Raw genomic sequence first — 13659 nt, forward strand, 5'->3', positions numbered from 1 at the left:
ATAAATCGTTTTAATATCTATATTTATTTCCTGCTCAAAATATAATTAAAATAGTAGTTCCCATGTCCTTGGATATTTATAGTTTATGTGAAAAAAGCAAGGCATGGATTAGTTGTGTATGCTGCCATTTGTGTAAAAAGCACAGGCAATTTTTATGCAAATTCCAGAATTTGTGAAGAATTATGTACAGAATTAATTACATTCATTGGCTCTCTGGGAGGAAACTGAGAGAACAAGAGGGTAGAGGACAAGAGCAGGAAAAACGCTATACGACTATATCTACCCTTTTGATTTCTATCACATCTATTCTTTACTCAAAGGGATTTTAAACATTGAAAAAAAAATATAGCTACTCTCGGGTTTTTGGATTTTGAGGCCCAATAAAACTTAAAAACAGGAACTAACCTATAATATTGCTAACTTTTTGTTTCATTCTATAAAGAACATTGCATCTGACTTACATTATATGACATAATAATCACATAGACACTGCTTTTTATTTTATTATATAAAGACATTACAACTAACTTACATCTACCATCACTACCATCTCATTAAAAGAAAAACAAAATATGTGAAACATGCAAAGGCAAATGAGGAAAATAACACCAGAATAAAGGACACTCTTTTAAATTAGAGTGTTATTAAAAATTCAACTAACTTGTTTTAATTATTATTATTATTATCATTTTACAGAAGACAAATATTTAGGAGCCTGTAATTTAAACCACCAAGACTCTTCTATGGTAACTTTTCCTTTTTTGGCTTCAATTGTTATTCTGCCCTTTCTAGTTTACAGTATATTCTCCATCAGAGAAAAGTGGAAGCAGAGCAGTATTTTCTGAGTTCCATTTCCCTGCGGGACTCTGTTAAAGTTACACTATACTCTAAAAGGCAGAGGACCCAGAGTTTTCTTAGAACTCTTTCTCCAAATAAAGGTTTGTGGTTATTTTTGCCACATATTTCAGTCTCTCTCTCTTTTTTTTTAATAATGTATCTTAGCTCTTTAGGTATTTTTCCTCCAAATGTTATTCCTACCATTCCAACATGTCATTCTTTTGTATTTATTTTTGTCTATATGCTTCACATCCCAATTTGTATATGTATCCCCTTAATACATGAACTCATCATAATAAGGACCTCTGTAGCTGGCCACAGGGAGTCTGGTTTAGAGAACTGTGATATCAACTCAGGTGAAACCTCTTTTTTAAATTTATTTTTGTGTCTATAGGAGCTTCACTTTCTTCTTCATCATGACTGTCTTAATTGTAAGTGTTGTTCCCATTTTATTTTTTTGGAGCCTTCCATTTATCTTGAGCTATTTTTTTCTTTTAGAGCACCTGAACATAAAATTTTACTTACATCTCCTCTTCACTTCTGAATTTTTTTTTGCAAAATGTTAATTATTATTATGCACAATAAAATGGGATGGCTACTCTCTCTGACAATTTATTTTGGCTTTTATTTTGCCTATCAATTTGCTTTTTTCAATGAGAAGTAAATGCACAGTAGCCATTTCATTTACTGCTTCCTCAATTTTGGGATATGGAATTGACAGTAGAACAAGACATTGCCTTTCATATTGTTTCTATTTAGCAAAATTGACTCCTAATCAATATGTAGGTATTTGAATGCTCCCATCCTTAATACATGTTTCTGCATCAGCTTGGATATCTGGATTAAGAAAGCATTTTGACCAGGCAGTCTGCATAAGTTAAACACTATTGCTTCCATTTCTCTATTATTTATAATTTAAAAGCTCATCACAATACTTCTCTATATTTATATATAGATTTCTATACTTTAAAATAATTTTCTTTTTTGGAGACCTACTTGAAATATAACATTATATTAGTTTCAAGTGTATAACATACTGATTCAATATTTGTATGTATTTTAATATAATTCTTGACACAGAAATTCCACATATATGTAATATAACATATGTTTTATTTAAACAAAGCATAACTTCTGTGGCATTGTGTCAGCTATAAGTCCTACTCTACAAGTTTTTCAATATCTAGAAAACTCTAAAATACTCAGAAAATGATTTGTTCAAATTATCCTTAAAAGTTTCTGAAGGGAAATGAGCTTACTTCCTTTCAAGGTAAGCAGAAAGTTGAGGTTACTTTTGGTTACTTTTAATAAACTGTTATCAATTATTTTATTACATGTCATTGTTCCATTGATCAGAAAGGAGAAGTAAGATAACAGAATAGATGTCACAGAGAGAAGAGGGACTGAGTACCTTGCTGCCTGTGCTACAGACCCCTATGGACGGCATACTCTGCCTATACTCTGTGAAGGCAGGGGCAACTCTGTCTTAATGGACCTTTCAGCTGCTTTTTTCCTAACTGCAAAGGAAAGTGAGGTAGAAATCCAGTATTTCCTGTGGGAGACCGAACAAAGAAAGAAGAAAGCATTTTGACCACGCTCACTAGTCTTCTAACATTTTCTAACATTTTTCTTGCAGGCAGACAGTTGAAAATTGTTTTGCACTTAAACTGCCAAGGCCAACTGAGGACCATAACACAAAGGGCCCCGGCAGCCTTCTATGGGCTTACAGAGGTCACAGAATATTAAGATTTGGGTTCGTCTTCATTGCCTACAAAAATCTATAGGAGACTAAGAGTTAAAATCTGCATTAGAAAAAGATGAAGTAGAAGTGTTCTGCTAAATAGCAATAAATAAATGTATTTTATATAAAGGCTCTTAATGTGTTCCTAATTCTCTTTAAAATATACATTGATAGATTAAATATATTCATTTCTTAGAGATTGCAATTAACTTATACTGACAAATTATTTGAAAATTATATTCTCATGAAAATATTATACTGTCAGCATCTACTTTCTTTCACTAGATACACTTGAGAAAGAATTATCTGTTTAGCTATGTTGTGGCTAATACGTATGGCCCAGCAGTGAATAGCCAAACTTTCAAAATAAGAATATTCTGCAAATAAAATCGATTTCAGTGATCAAATGTCATATGGACTCAGCCAAACAGTGCAGTAGACAAATGGGAAGTGCAATCAAAATACATTAGTGTCATTAAAAGAGCAGGCTGTTTCTTTTACATCATTCAGAACCAAGTCAGAAATCTTTGATAACTTCTGCTATGGCAGGAGTCTGTCTCAGTCTATACATATAGGCTGGTAGTTCTCAATTCCAGAAGCAAATTAGAATCACTTGGAGAAGTTTTTAAATTAATGCTTTTGCCCAGGTTCCACCCAAGTGGTTTTGATTTAATTGTTCAGGCATGAGATGCCAGGCATTAGTATTAGGTGATTGTAATGTGAAATCAGGGCTAAGATCCCTGGTTAGTGAAACCATGCCTCTAGGTGGGAACAGATGAACCACAGCTGATACATCTGCACTAGATCAGTGGGGAAGTATGTCTTGAACAAAGAATAATTGATGTCATACATTAATTTCAGTATACTTTTTCTTCTATTTTCATCCTTGAAAATAGAACATCTTAAAAGGGAACCATCCTACACTATTGGTGGGAATGTAAACTGATGCAGCCACTAGGGAAAACAGTGTGGAGGTTCCTCAAAAAACTAAAAATAGAGTTACCATATGATCCAGCAATCCGACTCCTGGGCATATATCTGGAGAAAACTCTAACTCGAAAAGATACATGCACTCCAATTTTCATAGCAGAAATATTTGCAATAGCCAAGACATTGAAGCAACCTAAATGCCCATCAACAGATGACTGGCTAAGGAAGCTGTGGTATATGTATATATATACACATACATACACACACACACACAAATGGAATACTACTCAGCCATAAAAAATTTGCAGCAACATGGATGGATCTAGAGATTATCATACTAAGTGAAATAAGTCAGACAGAGAAAGACAAATATCACAGGATATCACTTATATGTAGAATCTAAAATACGATACAAATTAACTTATTTACAAAGTAGAAACAGACTCACAGACACAGAAAACAAACTTATGGTTACCCCAGGGGAGAGGAGATGAGGGATCAATTAGGAATTTGGGATTAGCAGATACAAACTACAATGTACAGAACAGATAAACAAAAAGGTCCTACTGTATAGCACAGTGAACTATATTCAATAGCTTGTAATAAACTATAATGGAAAAGGATATGAAGAAGAATATATATATAAATTGAATCACTTTGCTGCAGAAAATAACACACTATAAATTAACTATACTTTAATAAAAAGAAATAGCAGTAGCACACACACACAAAGAAAAACTGGTTAAAACAAAACAAAACATAGTGTTTCATATCTTGGAACATGCAGTAAATTAACTTCTTCCTGAGCTCCCATGAACACCTTTTTCTGGCGAATCACTCCCACTGCAATGTAACCAATGTTTCCCATGAATTCCAAGTTCTTCTAGGATAGGGATTGTATGCTGTTTAACTCTGTTTCTTCATTGCTCATCACCATGCATGGTGCTTATGAGATGCTTGTTTGATACATTATTATTTAATGGAAAATAAAAAGGGACTGGGCAAGCATTCCGGCATTCCAGGGTCTCCATTACTCTGGCTGTCCTCACTTTATCTCTTTTCTCTTTTCTTCTGGTCTAAACTTTCTGCCCTCTTCCCTTCTGTTTCTTTTTTGTTTTGCTCTACTTGAACTCTAAGACAGTGTTTCACCTCAAAAGTAATTCCCTTCCCCGCCCCGCCCGATGCACACTTCTGCTCCCTTCTCTCATTCTTCAATGTAGTATCACAAATTCAGTCCTACTAAGTGGGTAGCATTCTCTCTGTGAATAATAACGTAAGTGCTTAATCATAACTGCATCAAGCCTATATTGAAATTTCTACCTTCAGTTTACTTGCAAATGGGTAAGTTCTTTGAAAATAAGGACTATATCTTACATTCACCATCATTCCTACTACAGCACTGAGCATATTTTAAGCCCTTAATAAATACTGGCTGACTTTCAGGGGTTTATTTTTCTGTGAGTGAACTCTGAGTCACTTTGAGGTGGTTTCTCCATAGTACAGAAAGTGCTTTGCATAAATGTACATTTTCATTAGACATTTACTGGCTCTTGTAACAGAGATGTTTTTTATTCCCAATACAATTCCACTCTCTAGCAGGTGAAGCGTATCTTTTAAGTGTGTACTTTTTTGACAAACTGATTCTAGGTAAATGAAATTCTCACTCTTTTCAAAAATTATATTTCTCCTTTAACTTTGAGTTGAAAGGATGTTTTCATATTTGAATATGAAAAGTCTAACAGATGACATCAGAGACCAGTGCATAGCTTTCTGTTCTTATTTAGAGTTTACCTAATTTTCTCCCCCTCCCACCCCCTACTACCCATTCAGTTGATAATAATATTGTTACCCCAGAGTTATAAAAATTTGACTATATGCCCCTCAGTGTAGTCCGTCCCAGGACTTCCAGCTGTTCCATTACCTTTTACAGATTCTTGAAAAGATGACTGAGAAGCCATTTTGAAGTGTGTGCCCTGGACCCTAAACTGCTTCTGGGATTAGAACCCATGGGAGGTGAACAATGGTGACCAAGTCCTCATGCCAGCTGCCCCTCATTCTCTTCCCCTCTGTAACGCTCTTCTCTCTTCTCCACATGTAAATGGCCAGCTCTTCTCCTGTGAGTTCCCATCCTCTTCCTTCTCTCATAGTCCTCTCCTACCTTCCTCATCTTTCCTTTTCTGGACCCCTTTCCCTACCTCTTTCTTCTAACAGAATTTATCTAGGTATCTCTTTTAGTTAAAAAGAAAAGTTTGAGAATTTACTCATCAATAAATTTACGTAAGTTATAAATAAATGAATAAATGTACATCTACTCCTGTCTTAAATTTTACATTAAAATATACCCCAAAGTACAAATTTTAAAGAATGAGAAAAAAATAAAATAAGTATCTTAAAATACTACTTTTTATTTATTAATTGAAAAGGAACTTTTTTGCTTTCATTTAAAATGTACAATTAAAAATATTTTTATTGGGAGCAATTTGGTTGATGACACATCAGCATAAAATTCTCTTGGGGTAACATTTTAGAATACAGTAATTTAAAGGCTTTGTTTTAAGCTTAGTTTATTTCTATACTTCTAAGATTGGTTTATTGAGTCTAACACAGTGAGCTATAAACATGAAATTATAAATATTTTATTACTATTAGCTCAACCATGCTTGGTCAAGTCACTCTTTAAGGTTATCTGAGGAATATCCCACCCGTTTTCAGTGACTGTAATTTAGTCCACTCCAGTTTAAGACACCCCGTGTCACCAGGGAATAATCCTGTGGTTCCTGAGTGGGGTTGGATCCTGATCTGTTTGTGGCTCCTCCTCCTACTTGAGCACTCTGGAATGAGTGAGGGTGGTGTTCTGGCTCTGGGACACTGTTTCCCTCTGTGCCCAGGGTCTAACTCCTCTGGCGCTGGAGTCAGGAAAAGGGATGAGGGCAGGAGGAGCTCGTCTTGCAGTTTGTTACACCTGCACTTGTAGGGGTGGGTCCTAGTTGCAGGCTCGTTCCCTGGGCTTGTGGCAACGTCTGTCAGAGCGGCAGTCTCTATGTGGATGACACGGGTGGTTTTCCAGGTGAGTGAGCTTTATTCCAGCCCTCTCTATCTCCTAACAGCCAGTTACAGAGAAGTAGTTTTGTCTGTCTTGGGCCACTAGCAAGAGCTCCCTCCTTCCACCCCCTCTCAGGTTGGGGCACAGCTGCTTGGTGGCCTGGCTCCAGGACAGCCGCTGAGCTCCTGTCCTTCCCCCACTGCGATCTGTTCTGCTTCCCCTGGAGCCTCAGGAACCCCTGGGATACTATCTGTACTACATGAGGCTGTGAGAGACGGGTGGAGTAGTCCCCCACCCTTAATTTTATCCTCAACGCAAGCTCTAGTCCCTTATCACCCACTTCAGAAATCTCCAGAATGGAAAAATGAGGGTGCTGGTTTCTGTCTCCGTGTTTAAGCACATCTTCCACATTCTGGGGACACTGTGAAGCTCTTCTAACAGCTCTCGCACCGATGTCTGTCTCTCCCCTTTGACGGAGCTCAGAACGGGCCTGCTGGATTGGCAATCCTGGAACCTGATGTCAGGACCTGCTTCTCTCAGGCATTCTTACCTCAGTAAACAAATTTCTTGTTACTCCCTCACCCAAATCATTTATCTTGGGCAAAAGGGCACAGCCCCCTTTAAAATGTATACTTCGGGATTTATTTTAATATAAAAATTAGTTCAGTTGTAGATGCACATTTATTCATTTATAAGTTGTACAAACTTATGGTGGATAAATTCTCCATTTCTTTTTTAAGCTGAAGGATGTGTACAGAGAACACTGTTAGAGGTAAGAGGGAGGGAAAGGAGTCTGGGAAAGGATGGTAAGAGGAAGATAGAAGGAAGAGAATATGAAGAGAAGGAAGAGGTAAGAACCTCAGAGGAAGAGCTGGTCAGTCACATGTGGAGAAGAGAGGTGAAGGGTAAACAAGCAAGGAGGACCACTTGGGTCACCGTGGTTCACCTGCCATCAGAAGAGGTTCAGGATCTCAGGGGCTCGAACATAAGAAACAGTCTCTCAGCCTCCTTTTCCAGACATCTTTCAAAGGCAAGGGAATGACTGGTGGGCCTCAGACTGTACTGAGAGGCATGCAGTCAAATTCTTAAAACTCTGTAATAATAATTTACTGTCAACTGAAGAAGCGTTAAAGACAGAGCTGGTGGCCCATTTCCTTCCAGCGTTCGTTATAGGACTATTGCATATATCTGTGTCTCTTCCAAACCCCAGCACTTCCTTACTCTTCTCAATTCCAGTGGATGACCTTGTTCTTCTTCTTACAGTGAAAAAACAGAGGTAAATGAAAGAAAATGTCCACTTGTCCCCATTCTGCCACTGACAGAGCTGCAAGCACCATGGTCAAGAACTCTGCCCAAGCTGCTACTACCAAGGGTGACATCTCTGCATCCCAGCTGGGGACATCTACCTTGTTCCCTGGATTTCACCTTCTCTCATCTACTCCAAGATGTCTCTCCACTAATCTTCCCCTCCCCTTCTCACCTGGCTATTCCCATCAGCATGCAAATGTGCTCTTAACTAATAATCTGCCAAATTCTCATAAGAAATTTAGAAGAATTATTTAAAATACCAGTGTAACCAGCTTCAAAATGTGTCCCCAAATTGAAAAGACTGCATAATGTCAAGCAGCCACAGGGAATGATTATTGTTTTTCCAAATTTGGTGATCTAGCAGCAAATATTCAGTCATTAAACTTCTAGCTTGGTCCATAAAGTATCAAACATTAATTTGATTTTCTTAGTGAACTGATAAACATTTTTCCTGAATTGATAAAATTTTATGGCTAATGAGAGATGTGGCTTCATTAAACTTTTTATATTTTAGTCTAGAAATGAAAATTTCTTATGAAGTAATCAAAGTCACTAAGAGGTCATAACATTTTAAAATTGACTTTAGAATTCTATAAAACACGTCTTATATTCAGTAAAACAAAAAAACAACTTTTCAACTGACTGAGAGGTGACTAGACACTAGAAGTTTAATAGAATATTGAGCACACAGTCCTGGTGTATGTCTTGTGGTTTTCTCAGATATCTTTATATCTATATATCTGATATATGTTCCCATGTATTTTGTTATTTGTCAGCGATCCTGATTCACTTCTCAGGTGTCACTAGGCAGTAGTCCAAAAAAAATCCAATATTTTCATAATATTAAGGATGTAACTGATGTAGTTGCATAGCAAATAATTATACTCATCTTCTTTCTCTGACTTACGTGCTTGTCAGCTTGTTTAGAGACACCATTAGAGGATGATTCTGGTTCACTTGCAGGATCATCTACTCAGTAGACTCAATAGTAAGTCAACAACCTTGAAATCAGAACACTGAATACTTTGCCAATAATGAAACTACCTGGCTCGTTCCTTAACAGAGATATTTTAGAGGGAAAAAACACAGTGACAGCTTTTATATTGATAGGAGTGGGCTGCCTCCAAAAGAGGTGCTGGACAGGCACAGAAACGGCCGTTCAAAACCCTGGCTTCCTGCCCTGGGTGACCTCCTGACTTACTGTGTTGCCTACCTGGCACAAATTGAAGTGGAGTTCTGGCACTTGGTCTAGAGGGCTAGCCAAGATGGTTGTCAACCCAGGCCAAAATACCTCCAAAATACCTACTTTTTCCATTAGGCATACTTGAGGAGACTCGAAGGGAGAAGAGTCTCCCCAGATTTCTTGAGCAGTGGGTCACAGGGCTAACCGCACACCACCTCAAATGTAACCTCCAAGCACTGTATGGCCAGTGTTTGCTGAGGGGTCATCGTTCTACTGTTTGCACACATCTTGTGGGACAAGGGATACAATAACAATAAATGCAGAAGCAAAAAATACCCCTAAACTTCTTATGGTCCCACTGCCCCTCTCTGTTCCCTGTCTACATTGATTTGACATTTCAGTTTACATTAAGCAACTCTCTTGGCAACTGACTGTATAGCCACAGGCAAAGGGATTGGAGCTGAGGCTCCTGTGTCAGTAGTCCCCATTAATTTAATAAAAAAGGACAATACGAGGATGCTCTCACAACAGAGAAGTATACTAGTAATTTTCAAATCTTCTGGACAGAAGGGGAATGGGAATGTGGGTAGAGGCTTCCTGTCTCCTTTTACAACCGATAAGTCCCACTTCAATCTCTTTTATATATATTAGTGTTCCATCATGGAGAAGTTTGAAGCCAGATCTTTTTCCAATCTGGGCTTCCTGTTACTATCTATACCCATTAATCTTAGGTCAGAGTGAAGCAGCTTTTCTAGATGACTAAGAGTTGGCATTTCCCCTTAAACAGTACATTTATATTAAGGATCATCTGGAAAATAGTTCAAACAGAAAAGAAGTAGTATATAAAAAAGAATCCATAAAAACCAAGGGAGAATTAAAACAAAAAAGCCACCGACTAAGAATCCTTTCTCTTTTTTTCTCTAGTAAAGGCCATATGCTATATTCTATGCCATTCCAGAATCCTGAAATAGATTCCATCCTTTCACAGGATCACCCTCCTTGTTCAAAATTCTTTTTAAATTCTACTCTCTATGATGACAATTATAGTATCTCTCCTTTTCCCACCAAAAGTCTACCCAGGGTAGACTGAAAATTTTAACATTTTTCCTTTTGAGTTATTTCTAACACCAAGAATGGTACAAGGTTGTGAAAAGACACTCAACAAATATCAGTGGATGTATTATCACCATTCACTCAAGTAAAGTAAAATATATAACAAAGAAATTAAAATAAAAACTCATTATATATGCCGACAACAGTGTAGTTAGTGTTCATATGGTGATTTATAACACTTTGCGTAGGTAACATATGTGGAATGTGCCAAGTTGATTCAAGCATCAAGAGAACAGTCCTTACTAATTGTTATCAACTTAGTTTTATGATAGTGTTTTAAAAAAGAACTAGCAACAAAGGGCAATTCCCCACACTTCAGTGTGTGAGAGTAGTTAATCCAAAATTGTACAAAACCAACTGCTCAAACCAATGACCTTACTTTCTAGGACTCCCACAGACTGACAGGATCAAATGTGTCTCTTTAAGAACATGAAAAGAAAAAGACCAAGACACTCTTTGTGGGGATGAAATGGTGAACTAAGCCATGTCCTATCATGGCTGTGGATATAAAGGTCATAGTTGGCATTTGATGAATAATATGCTGCTAATGCACATAGTAGGATGTATCCCATTTTATTCTGATACTGAATTTGAGACTCTGCCATTGGGGAAATAATAAGGAGTCAAGCAGGAGAGGCTGAAGGCAGGGATAGTCCAAGGAAGAAAACATGTACCAAGTTGAAACATCAAAGGAATAGTTATGACAAGTGCCATTTTCACTCACATCATTATTATTTGGATCTGCAACATAATTTATAAGAACTGAATTAATTATTGCATTGATGTAGATAGAATATAAAATATCTTGGCTGGTGCTGGAGGCTGTCAGGACACATTTTAGAATTTGGTCATGAGAAATTGAGAGGAAATGTGAATGCTTTTCTCAAAAATGTGTTGCCCAGTATTAAAGAAAACACAAATGCTTAAAACTCTTTTATGACTAAATGGAAGTTGAGATTACTGGAGCAATAAGGGAAACTGTGAAAATGGTTTATTCTGCAGTTCTACCTGTGAAAATAATTAACATCCAACTAAATGAAAATTATCACAGAGATCAAGACCTGTTCCATTTAAATTAATGTGCCATGAAGCGGAGAAAACAATTGAAGCAGCCACTGAGAAATGTTATCAGTGAAAACGGAGTCTAAGCATTTCTTTCCATAACACATGGCACATGTCAAAAATTTTATAATGAAGCTTATTATCCAGATTCAAATATGCAATGGCTTATTGTTATGAGTCAGAATTAAAAAAATATTTTTGCTTATGTTTCTGTCCATTAAGGGATCATTCTATTTCTTCCCATGGCTATAATTTAGCCATTATATATTCTTGAACGGAGGAAATACTCATGGATAAGGAGAAGGGAAGAGGGCAATATGTCAAGAACACCAAGAGAGAACTCCCTTGGGGTTTCCAATGAGCTTCTCTCCTCAGCCACTTTCCTTTCTTATTCTGCACACCATCCCCAACTTCAACTAGCAATTTATACTTCTGTCCTAGAACTTCTATTCTGAGCCTCAGGTTCATATATTCTACCACCTACAACACAGATACTAAAGGAAGCTGGGAAAAGAAAGTTTAGTACCAGCAGTACCAACCAGCAGGGGTCATTAATATCCTTAAGCCTGAAAGGGAAAGAGAAGAAAGAGATTCCTGAAACCAGGGTGTAATTCTGGTGAGAGCTGCCGGACAAGTACTTCAGTCTTCAGTAGAGGGACAGAGTAATCTATGGTGACCTGGCAGAAGGAGAGATAAGGTAGTAAGTAATTACCCTCATCTAACTATCCTCTTGCTTTATGATCTTCTGGTGCCTCCCACTGGTTGAACCCAACTGGCAGGTAAAGGGCAAGAGAACCCATGGATGGAGTCCATTGGGTCAGCTTCCTGGGACACTAAGCAGGATGAAAGAGTGGATAGTGAAATATATCCAAGCACAACTACCTTTTAAAAGGTCTTTCATGGTTTTCATATGGTCTTCTATGTTGTTTGTAGCTCCATGAATTTATTGTTCCCAGGGGATAAATAATCAGAAAAGGGACACAGATAGGGAACCCACTGAATATGAAGAGAAAAACACAAGAAGGTTAGCCAAAAGAAATCAAATAAGCTGAAGTAATAAATGTAGACAAGAAGATGCAAGTTCATGGGACCTTATGGAAAGACTGGTAATATGGAGAAAGAGGCTGGCAGAATTGAGGAATGATTTACATTCTTTTGATTCTATAAGTAAGATGAACAGCAAGCAAAAGAAAGTATGGTGAAAAATCTAAGATTTCACACAAAACTAAACATATGTACCTGGTTTGTTTGCAAACAGGTTGCAAACAGGTCAGCAACTTTGAACAATGACACTGTAGAGGAAAATATATGCGTGTGTAATAAAGTAAATAACAGGAGACACAAACTGGTTGACCTTGGATAATTTCCTTCTCCATTTGGTATCTTATCAAGGTGCCACTCAGTCTGTGTTACTACAAAGGAGGAACACACAGTTTTGACTGGTGTCAGTAGCTAAGCTCTGGAGGCTCTCCTCATGTTAAAAAGGCCATCTCTTCACCGAGATTCATTTCTTGTTATGCAGTTGACTAGTTCAGCTTTGGCCCAAGCTCCCCTCTCATCATCGTGGTAAGAGGATAGAGGGATGCTGGATAGGAAAACAGCAGAACTTGTCTGTCTGAGGCAGACAAGTCTTCCTGCCTCCACTACAGGCCTCAGTGTGGATGGACCTATGGGGAGGGGCAGGCAGGGAGGGGTTCAGCCCTGAGCTCACAGGCACCACCTTCCTGGTGCTGCTGTGCCTTCTCTTGGCTTGCTCTGCCTGGAAAAGTGGGCTCATTTTTCAGGGCATACAATGGATGCTCTAGCACAGAATTAAAAATTTTGGTTCACATGTCTGTTTCTGCCACTGCCTATAAGCTCTCTGAGGGCAAGAATTGTATCTGTCCTCTGTATTTTCACTACCTATCGGGCGAATGCACATACCAGGTATTCAATGAATGTTTTTTGAATGAATTATCATACATGTATCATTAAATGTCCCACTTTATGTGAGGTTCCTAAAGGTAGGTAAAATATATTAAACCATTCATATAGCCAAGATAATTTGTGATCTTGGAGAATCCCAGAAAACAAGTGCACCAGAAAAGCTATCTCTATACTGAATTCATTTTGGTAAGTGACCCCATGAGGCATCTGCAAGGTCCATTGGTCAATACCATGAAGTCAAAGGTACTGATACTGACAACTAACCTAGGGGAAAGTGGGCACCTAGATATTCGGTCTCTGAATATTCAAAAAAAAAAAAAAAAAAAGAGAGAGAGAAAGAAAAGAAAAAAGAAGCCAGTTTACAAGGCTGTCAGAGGATGTCTAAGAGGGAGTTTCCTAGAGTAAAAACTCTGGTCATAATGAGTAGAGGATACCGGTCTAGCAATCAGATGGCCAGAGTTTAAGGATTTAAGAATTTAAGCAGGCAGAACAGTGTCCCTGGCCCTCAGTTCCTCT

At 37.7% G+C, this 13659-nt stretch overlaps 1 protein-coding gene and 1 long non-coding RNA gene across 2 annotated transcripts in view; one reads left to right on the forward strand and one right to left on the reverse strand.

The window, feature by feature from the left end:
• CHRM2 (cholinergic receptor muscarinic 2) overlaps positions 1–13659 on the reverse strand; it is a 132283-nt gene that overhangs the window by 42690 nt on the left and 75934 nt on the right. The gene's annotated exons all lie outside the window — the stretch shown is intronic.
• Positions 6361–8262, forward strand: LOC141578245 (uncharacterized). Its single transcript, XR_012508385.1, has 2 exons — positions 6361–6575; positions 7815–8262. It is a non-coding gene; the product is annotated as an uncharacterized LOC141578245 (long non-coding RNA).

Source organism: Camelus bactrianus, chromosome 7 (assembly GCF_048773025.1).
Source record: "Camelus bactrianus isolate YW-2024 breed Bactrian camel chromosome 7, ASM4877302v1, whole genome shotgun sequence".
NCBI classification, from domain to species: Eukaryota; Metazoa; Chordata; class Mammalia; order Artiodactyla; family Camelidae; genus Camelus; species Camelus bactrianus.